Source organism: Triticum dicoccoides, chromosome 2A (genome assembly GCF_002162155.2).
Source record: "Triticum dicoccoides isolate Atlit2015 ecotype Zavitan chromosome 2A, WEW_v2.0, whole genome shotgun sequence".
In the NCBI taxonomy this organism is placed as follows: Eukaryota; Viridiplantae; Streptophyta; class Magnoliopsida; order Poales; family Poaceae; genus Triticum; species Triticum dicoccoides.
In genome coordinates this window covers 84,800,590-84,810,059 of record NC_041382.1, presented here as the reverse complement: position 1 = coordinate 84,810,059, position 9,470 = coordinate 84,800,590, and positions in this window count along the sequence as shown.

Sequence of the window (9,470 nt, the reverse complement as noted above, 5' to 3'; positions counted from 1 at the left end):
CTCGCTAGCCCTTTCTGAGACCGCAAAACATAAATGCAAAGCACCTCCAAAGTTCAAGCAGCGACTAAACATTGTAATTCATGGTAGAAAAGATCCAGTCATGATGCACCCAACATTAGCTACACATAATGCATAAATCATGACCGATGTGCTCTACTCAGTTTCTGGCGCTTGTTTTAGAGAGTGATGACACAACATAAAAGTAAATAGTAGTCCCTTCATAGAGGGAAGCAGTGATTTGCAGAGGCGCCAAAGCTCAATTTTTAAAAACAGAGATAAATGATATTTTGAGACATGCACCATTCTCATTTACTTCACGACCATCAGTTATCAACATCTTCCATGCTAAGCACGCCAGTGGCGGTTCCCAAGCGATAAAAGTAAAGGTTTACTCCCCTCCACCATCAATCACACTCCATGGCTTGTCCAAAACAACGGTTGCCATCCATACCAACATCAGTCCCGGGGGAGTTTTGTATAATTATTTGCATTTTTTAGTTCGGCACCGGGAATCCCTATTACCGCCCATTTTCTCGTGCGATGGCGAGTGAATAAACTCTCGACCTGAGAATAACCCGCTTAGCATGGAAGATGCCAACCACCTCCTGTCGTTCCGTGAACGATCCAAGCACACAAAACGGATAAATTTTTAGAAGTTTTTTGAGGTGGCACATGCAAATTTACTTAGGACGGAGGGTAATACCGTATATAGGTAGGTATGATGGACTCATCTGGAATAACTTTGGGTTCAAGGCTTTTGATGTACAAGCAGAATCCCCACTTAGTACAGGCGAAGGCTAGAAATTTAGATTAAGAAGAGGCCAGCTAGAGAGCAACAACGATCATAACCATGCATTATGCGTAAGTAACATTGGACACTAGCATGGGTAGGATATGAACACCATGAACATAAACATTATAGAGGCTATGTTGGTTTTTATTCAACTACATGCATGAACATGTACCAAGTCAAGCCACTTGAACATTCAGAGGAGGATACCATATCATCATACTACATCACAATCATTTTAACACTATTTTGATATCCAAGATAAATCATTATTAACTCCCAGCTACTTATGCATGGCATGAGAAACTATAATCTCTAATTGTCATTGCAAACATATTTAATCATAATGGGCTGAAGCCTGGATGCTAGGTGAGACATATTTACACAAACAGAACAAGTCGAGTTCATACCAGTTTCTCTTTGCCACGACCAGTTCATCGAATGTTGTCATTATTGCCTTTCACTTGCACGACCGAATGATATGAAAATAATAATAGTGCAAGAGTGCCATTGACTAAGCTAGAATCTGCAAACATTTTATTCAACAGGAGAAGACAAGGTACAATGGGCTCTTTATTAGTTCAACAATTATTCATATGAGAGCCACTCAACATTTTCATCGTGGTCTTCTCCTTGGTACAACTCGAATAAAAAGAAAAGAAATTTAGAGAAACATACTGAAATATTTTTGGAGTTTTTGGTTTCCATGATAAAGCAAATAAAAGGAAAAGCAAAAAATGAGAAAAACTATTTACACGGGAAAGCTCCCAACAAGCAAAAGAAGAACAAGGAAATCTTTTTGGATTTTCTTTTTGGTACTACTACTAAGCATGCATAGAAAGTAAATTAACTACAACTATTTTTTTGGTTTTTCTAAAGCTTTTCAAACACACAAGAAGAAAGCAAGAAAATAAATCTAAGCATGGATGATACAATGAAAAAGTGTGAACATCGACAAATGGAATAAGTGGACATGAATGTAATGTCGGTGAGAAACATGTACTCCCCCAAGCTTAGGCTTTTCGCCTAACTTGGTAGTCGATCAGTAGCCTGGAGGGTAGTAGTCGGCGTGGTAGCTCGGGCCTCGCTCTCAAGAACAAAATATCTTCCCTTGCTGTTATAATCAAAAAGAGCAGGCGCAGGCAAATATGTGTCCACAATAGATTTTTGGTTAAACATTAGATTGTAAGTGAAATTATCAACCTTTCCCTTAAGGATCTTGTGTTCTTTTAAAGTGTCAAAATCTAAATACCGTGTGGGTAGGATAGGATCAAAGGGCAAAGGCGAAATACCCAGCTCTCGTGCTAAACGCGTGGCATAAATTCCACCATAGAACCAACCACTGTTAGCATTGTGTTGAAGTCTACATGCAACAATCGTTCCAAGGTTATAATTCCTTTCACCAGTAAGAACGGTGTGAAGGAGGCACAGTCTGGCGCACAAAATATGCTACAGTCTTGCTTGCTTACTATGCATTTCCCGTCGAATAATGTAAAATACTGAATTGCGGGAAAGTGAATGCTCTTTATTCTTCCTTGTCTCACTCCCCTATTTTCACCATAGCAAAGGCTAGTCAAGAAAGACTCAAACTCAACCGTTGGTGGTTCATCAAGCGAACCCCAAAATGGAAGTTTGCAATGTAAGCAAAATTCTCCAGTGGGATAGTAAATGGATTATCATAAAGCATAAACGACACCCTAAACTCACGTGGAAAATATTTAAATCCTTTGACAAATGATTTAGTGAGAAGTTGGTGTTGCTCACACTTATCTGATAGGTAGGATCAAGGCCGGCATTGTGAACATATTGCTAAATTTCCTCCTTAATGCCCACACGCACCATATATTCATCGCTAGGCCATAAACATGTCTTCGTGGCAGCATCTCGCGTGGAACTTTCACTTGGTTCAACATAAGACCGATGAGCAGAACCGTCACTAGAAGATGCCCCCGAGGATCGTCTCCTCGAAGAACTCCTTCCAAATAGGTTCATCATGTCCGCGTACAATTTTCTGAAAATAAAAAAAATTGGGGTGACAAAAATTTGTCAACAAAACTTTATAAGATTGATAGAAACTACTCATATGGATACATAGAAGCCATAACAAGCATTCAAACTACTTAAAACACTAAGAATTTAACATGCAAGCACATCTGCAACAACACCAAGATTAGATAATTATTCAGAGTATAAGCCACTAAAACAAAAACTAATTGGACAAATGGTGGAGGCACATACCAAGCAACAATCCTCCGAAACAGTTTCGGAAACGGTGCTCTGAGCAAAGAGATCGAAATCCGCGGGTTTGAGCTCAAGAACACGGGAGAGAGAGCAATGAGAATTTTTTTCTGGAGGTAAGTGATAATGTGATATGAAGAGGTAAGTGAGGGGGGCATGTGGGGACCACAACCCACTAGGGCGCGCTTGGGGGTGCTGGTGCGCCTAAGTGGGTTGTGCCCACCCGGTGCACCTCCCTCTGATGTTTATTGCACCAAAAATTCTTAAATATTCAGGAAAAAATCGTATTAAATTTTCAGGGCATTCTGAGAACTTTGATTTTTGCGTCATTTTTTATTGCACGGGAAATTCAGAAAACAGACAAAACATGGTATTTTATTTTATTTAACTGATAAAAACAGAGAATAAAAAGTAGGACAGAAAGTAGTGCTTACTAAATCCATCAACTTCATACCGTTCAAAAATGATCCATTAATAAGGTTGATCAAGTCTTATTAACAACCACTTTTGATTAGCATGAAACCGAAGAACTTTCATAAATCACTAAGTTACCTCAATGGGGATTTGTATTTCCCCAATAATAAGCATTTCATATTTCTTTTTGATAGTAGGTACATGTATTTGAAAACTTCCAATAGTGATTGTCGGAGATTTTTCAATAACATTAATACCATTCACTTGGAATTGTTTCTTTAAAAAGTGCACTGTATGCTCATTGCCATTAATATGAAAAGTGACCTTGCTTTTATTGCGATCAATAACAACCCCTGCAGTATTCAAGAAGGGTCTACCAAGGATAATCAAGATGTTGTCATCCTCGGGCATCTCAAGTATAACAAAGTCAGTCAAAATAGTAACATTAGGAACAACAACGGGCACATCCTCATAGATACCGATAGGTATGGCAATTGATTTATCAACCATTTGCAAAGATATTTCAGTAGGTGTGAGTTTATTCAAGTCAAGTCCTTTATATAAAGAGAAAGGCATAACACTAACATCAGCTCCTAAATCACACAAAGCAGTTTTCACATAATTCTTTTCGATAGAGCAAGGTATAGTTGGTATTCCCGGATCTCCAAGTTTTTTAGACACTCCATCTTTAAAAGTGTAATTAGCAAGCATAGTGGAGATTTCAGCTTCTAGTATTTTCTCTTATTTGTGATGATGTCTTTCATATACTTTGCATAAGGAGGCATTTTCAAGATATCAGTCAAGCGAGTACGCAAAAAGACTGGCCTCAGCATTTCAGCAAAGCGTTCAAATTCTTCATCATCATTCTTTTTAGTTGACTTGGGTGGAAAAGTCATAGGTTTTTGAACCCACGGTTCTCTTTCTTTATCGTGTTTCCTAGCAACAAAGTCTCTTTGGTCATATCTTTTATTTTTGGCTTGTGGGTTATCAAGATCAACATGTGGTTCTATCTCAACATCATTATCTGGTTCTTTTTCATTGTTTGGTTGAGAGTTTTCATGAACCTCAGCATTACCTTTTTCATCATCAGTAGGTGATTGTTCATTGCCAGATTGAGTTTCAGCATCAGAGATAGAAATTTCATTATCATTATCAGGAGGTTTCTCTATTTCAGGTTCACTAGGAGCATGTGAAGTCCTATCATTTTTCTTTTTCTTCTTCTTTTTAGAAGAACTAGGTGCACTAGTATTAGCTCTTTGTGAATCTTGTTCAATTCTTTTAGGGTGTCCCTCAGGATAAAGTGGTTCCTGAGTCATTTTACATCCTCTAGTTGCAACTCTAACAATAAAGTCATGCACATTATGATTCATTTCATCAAGTAATTCTCTTTGAGATTTAGCAACTTGTTCTAATTGAGTTTGAACCATAGAAGCAAGCTTTCCAACACCTCTAACATCATTTGATATTCTAAATAACAAGTCACTCAAGCGAGCAATCGTATCAGAATTATATTTCAACTGTTTCATAACATTTGCATTGAAGTGATCTTGTTTTCTAATGTAGTTTTCAAACTCATAAAGGCATTGGCTAGGATGCATATTGTGAGGATTATCATTATCATTAAACTTCATAAGAGAATTTACCTCTACCACCTTAGGCAGTGGTGGTGTATTAAGCCCATGTATTTCTTCAATAGGAGGTAAAATTTTAACATCCTCAGCTTTAATACCTTTTTCCTTCATAGATTTCTTTGCCTCTTGCATATATTTAACCCCTCTTCTTTGGAGTGGGTTTAGGCGGTGGTTCAGGAATAGTCCAATCATCATAATTTTTCAATATGTTATTCAATAATTCTTCAGCTTGTCCAACAGTTTGTTCCCTGAAAACACAACCAACATAACTATCTAGGAAGTCCCTAGAAGCATCGGTTAGTCCATTATAAAAGATATCAAGTATTTCATTTTTCTTAAGAGGATGATGAAAGCACAAGTGCTCCCTGGGTGGTTTTGGTAATTAATGTCAACATATCTCTTGTTGGACTAATGTTTTCATCTAGTATATTTCAGACAAGTTCAACAGATGGAGTGGCATGGACAAGAGGATATGGAACCCTTTCAAGATCCTAAGGACAAAGGATTGGCTCAAGCTCAAAAGCTCAAGACTCTACATTTTACTTTTAGTGATCCAAGCTCACATTGAGTCCATAGGAAAGCCAATACTATTAAAAGGGGATGAGGTGTTGCTTAATGGCTTGCTTGCTCAAAATGCTTAGTGACATGCTCCAAAACCCTCAACCACTTTCCCATATCCACATATGTCCCAAGCCAATGTTGGGGAATGTAGCAGAAATTTAAAATTTTCTATGCATCACCAAGATCAATCTATGGAGTTATCTAGCAACGAGGAGAGAGGAGTGCATCTACATACCCTTGTAGATCGCGAGCGGAAGCGTTCAAGAGAACGGGGTTGATGGAGTCGTACTCGTCGTGATCCAAATCACCAAAGATCCTAGCACCGAATGGACGGCACCTCCGCGTTCAACACACGTACAGAGCGAGGACGTCTGCCGCGCCTTGACCCAGCAAGGAGGAGGGAGAGGTTGAGGAAGAGGGCTCCAACAGCAGCACGACGGCGTGGTGGTGGTGGAGCTGCAGTACTCCGGCAGGGCTTCGCCAAGCTCTTGCGGAGGAGGAGAGGTGTTGGGGAGGAGAGGGGCTGTGCCTTGGATGGTGTATGCAGCCCTCCGCTTGCCCCTCTTTATATAGGTGAAGGAGGAAGGGGGCCGGCCCCCTCTAGATGAGATCTAGAGGGGGGGCGGCCAAGGGGAGGGGCTTGCCCCCCAAGCAAAGGGGGCGCCCCCTTAGGGTTTTCCCCCCAACCGTAGGCGCATGGGCCCAAGAGGGGGATGCGCCCATCCCATGTAGGGTTGGTTCCTTTTCCTCTACGGCCCATTAGGCCCTCCGAGAGAGGTGGCCCCTCCCGGTGGACCCCGGAACCCCTCCGGTGGCCCCAGTACAATACTGATATGCCCCCGAACCTTTCCGGTGACCATATGACAACTTTCTACATGTAAATCTTCACCTCCAGACCATTTCGGAACTCCTCGTGATGTCCGGGATCTCATCCGGGACTCCGAACAACATTCGGTAATCACATACAAGTCTTCCTAATAACCCTAGCGTCATCGAACCTTAAGTGTGTAGACCCTACGGGTTCAGGAACCATGCAGACATGACCGAGACAACTCTCCGGCCAATAACCAACAGCAGGATCTGGATACCCATGTGGGCTCCCACATGTTCCACGATGATCTCATCGAATGAACCACGATATCGAGGATTCAAGCAATCCCGTATACAATTCCCTTTGTCAATCGGTATGTTACTTGCCCGAGATTCGATCGTCGGTATCCCAATACCTCGTTCAATCTCGTTACCGGCAAGTCACTTTACTCGTGCCGTAATGCATGATCCCGTGACCAACTACTTAGTCACACTGAGCTCATTATGATGATGCATTACCGAGTGGGCCCAGAGATACCTCTCCATCATACGGAGTGACAAATCCCAGTCTCGATTCATGCCAACCCAACAGACACTTTCAGAGATACCTGTAGTGCACCTTTATAGCCACCCAGTTACGTTGTGACATTTGGTACACCCAAAGCACTCCTACGGTATTTGGGAGTTGCACAATCTCATGGTCTAAGGAAATGATACTTGACACTTTAGAAAAGCTCTAGCAGACAAACTACACGATCTTGTGCTATGCTTAGGATTGGGTCTTGTCCATCACATCATTCTCCTAATGATGTGATCCCGTTATCAATGACATCCAATGTCCATGGTCAGGAAACCGTAACCATCTATTGATCAACGAGCTAGTCAACTAGAGGCTCTCTAGGGACATGTTGTGGTCTATGTATTCACACATGTATTACGATTTCCGGATAACACAATTAGAGCATGAATAATAGACAATTATCATGAATAAGGAAATATAATAATAACCATTTTATTATTGCCTCTAGGGTATATTTCCAACAGCCAAAAGTCAAACTCGGCCCCACCGAAACTTTCTATCCGGCGCCACCGAGTTCTCTTGACATAGCCACTGTCACAAACCCTAATCGATTCGGTCTCATCGATGGGATCTCGGTCTCACCGAGATGGTCTTGCAAACTCTCTGTCGCCTATTGCAATAATTTCGGTCTCACCGAGATATGCAATCGGTCCCACCGAGTTTGCTTGACCAACTCTTTGTTTCGCTTATTACCAAAATCGGTCCCACCGAGTTTGTGTAATCGGTCGAACCGAGATGAGGTTTTACCCTAACCCTAGCACATTGGTCCCACCGAGTTGATCATGTCGGTCCCACCGAAATACCTAACGGTCACATTATGAACCAAATCGGTCCGACCGAATTTTCTGATTTGGTCCCACCGAGTTTGGTGATTTGTGTGTAACAATTAGATTTTGTGTGGAGGCTATAAATACCCCTCCACCCACTCTTCATTCGTGAGGAGAGCCATCAGAACATGCCTACACTTCCATCATACATTTTCTGAGAGAGAACCACCTACTCATGTGTTGAGGTCAAGATAATCCACTCCAACCACATAAATCTGGATCTCTAGCCTTCTCCAACTTGCTTTCCACTCAAATCATCTTTCTACCAAATCCAAATCTGTGAGAGAGAGGGAGACTATCATTTGAAGCACAAAAGCAAGGAGTTCATCATCAACACACCATCTATTACCTTTTAGAGAGTGGTGTCTCCTAGATTGGTTAGGTGTCACTCGGGAGCCTCCGTCAAGACTGTGGAGTTGAACCAAGAAGTTTGTACAGGCAAGGAGATCGCCTACTTTGTGAAGATCTACCCTAGTGAGGCAAGTCCTTCGTGGGCGATGGCCATGGTGGGATAGACAAGGTTGCTTCTTCGTGGACCCTTCATGGGTGGAGCCCTCTATGGACTCGCGCAACCGTTACCCTTCGTGGGTTGAAGTCTCCATCAACGTGGATGTACGATAGCACCACCTATCGGAACCATGCCAAAAATCTCTGTGTCTCCAATTGCGTTTGCACACTCCAATCCCATCCCTTTACATTCTTGCAAATTGCATGCTTTACTTTCCGCTGCTCATATACTCTTGTCATGTTTGCTTGATATGTATTGTGAATGTTTAAACTTGTGCTAAAACTCTACCTTAACTTGAAAAAAATAAAAACTACAAGCTTTTCTTGTTAAGAGTCTATTCACCCCCTCTAGACACCTCTTCTCGATCCTTTTAATTGGTATCAAAGCATTGGTCTCCATTTCTTTGGTTTAAACACCTTTTGGAGGAAGATGGATGAGTCTACATTAGGGAGTCTTAGACGTAGAGTGCCTATACTTGATGGAGAGTACTTTCATGAGTGAAAAAATGAGATGCTTGAGATTTTCAATGAATATCACTTGAACAGGTACATTACTAGTCCTTGCATTCCCCCCAGTGATCCTTTGCATCCTACCCTTGATGAGACTATTGACATGATCCGCAACCTTAGAGCTGTTAATCTTATTACTAGAGGTTTTCCTAGAAATTTGCTTGGTTGCTTTCCTACTCTTGACCGTGTCTACACCATATGGAGATTTCTTGAGGAACGTTTTCCAAACTATTCCTTGCAAAACTTAGATGAAATCCTCCATAAGTCTATTGTCTTGAGTAAGATGAATTCGAATGATCCTATGTTTGGTGATTGTCTATTTGAGCTTACCAATCTTATGCGTGCCAAAGGAGACGTTGGAATCATTAGTAATATCATCTCCAAAGTCATTAGAATTCATAAAGATGACTATTGTGATGACTATTTATCTAATGAATTACCCTCTCTAGAAATTGATCCTTCACAAGACGATGTTGAACATGGATACTATGATGAGGATGATGATAGTGACCTTGATCTTGATGAGTCTATGAGACACTTTGGTCTTATGGCTAATCTTCGTGGCTACATGGTTAGAGGAAAGGAATGGGTCCTTGATAGTG